We start from the raw sequence: 1,494 nt of genomic DNA, 5'->3' as shown, positions 1-1,494 counted from the left end.
ATACTTTTTTAATGTTGATGGAAAATTGTCACCATGTCTGCCTATATAAGAAGGTCACCACTATCTATATATCTCTCCCACCCTACAATTTTCTACATTATTCTCTCCCATTCTACAATTTTCTAACCCCACCCTCTTTGCCCGACCCCCCCGATCTTCAGCCCAAAAACAGCGTGACGTCCTGTGCCTTATCACACAATGTGTAGGAACCTCAAATGACGAGACCTTATTTATATAGATATTGCTTCCTTGCATGTAGGTACAGTTCCTTATTCACCCAAAGTAAAGATTTTTATTCGATGTCCACCCTACAGGGATGCCAAGATCCCCCCCCCCCCCTTAAAACTGCCAATGATCTTGAGAACGACAAAGTGTTGTACCCAATACGGAGTTCCATCGTTATTGTTGCTAAATTTACACGAAAGTGAAAAAGATGGAGGCCGCTGGATCAGAAATATGAGTAACTGAAGTGCTAACTCCGAGTTGAAGGACTGATATAATTTTCTCAGGTAGTTATGGCAGCCGATTAAATACGATAAATGTAATATAATAGCTGCGATAATGACATGCATGACATTCGTAATCACAATGAATAATTATGGTAAAGTGTTAACACTACTATATTATATGTTAATAATGTATACAGATGTAATGGTAGTATTCATGAATCGAGTAATAAATAACGATGTCAATCAAAATGGTAATAACAACAATACACTGATAATTACTTTCTATAAAAATTGTAATTAAGTCTATAATATACCGGAAACGATAAAAGTTGCAATTAATGTTAAAAAATTGAGTTTTGTAGCTACTGAGAATAATGACAAAATAATTAAAACATCCAGTATAAACAGAATTTCAGATCGAAAACATTACAAGGCAAATTGCAGCCATAAAGCTCATGGTAATAATAACGATAACCAGTTAACAACCATTAGAAGGCTAAATGCCGCCATAAAGTTCATGGTAATAATAACGATGACCAGTTAACAACCATTCTTGCGGGGGGGGAAATCACACGTGGAAAACAGCTGATCGATGTAAACAAATACACATAGCTCCGCCTACTTTGGCACGTGCTCCGACTGTGCTTCGCAGATGCTATATTGGTCAATCTCAGGCACTGATTCCGGCCGCTTGGCAGGTTAGTTGAAGATCAGTTACAGGTAAACAAAAAAAATATTTCATTATTTATAGATGTAAAAACGACGTATGTCTGTGTGGAATATTGTATGGGTATTCAGAATTAACTAGGTATTATCTATCATTGAAATGATTCAAGTTTACCCTATTATTTTATAGTGTACAGTGTAATTTATCAAGGTAATTGCATAGACCAATGTTGAGTGAATGAGTAATCCTTTGAGTGGGAACATTTGTTTGAATAAAATTTGCAGTTCACAGTCTAGCACATGTATTTTTTACCCCTTTTACCACACAGTCTTATGGTACAATTAAAATTTTGACTGTATTAAACACAATGACAAAATG

Source organism: Penaeus monodon, chromosome 21 (genome assembly GCF_015228065.2).
Source record: "Penaeus monodon isolate SGIC_2016 chromosome 21, NSTDA_Pmon_1, whole genome shotgun sequence".
NCBI lineage: Eukaryota > Metazoa > Arthropoda > Malacostraca > Decapoda > Penaeidae > Penaeus > Penaeus monodon.
The sequence above is the reverse complement of the archived record's forward strand: the minus strand, read 5'-3'. Positions refer to the sequence as shown.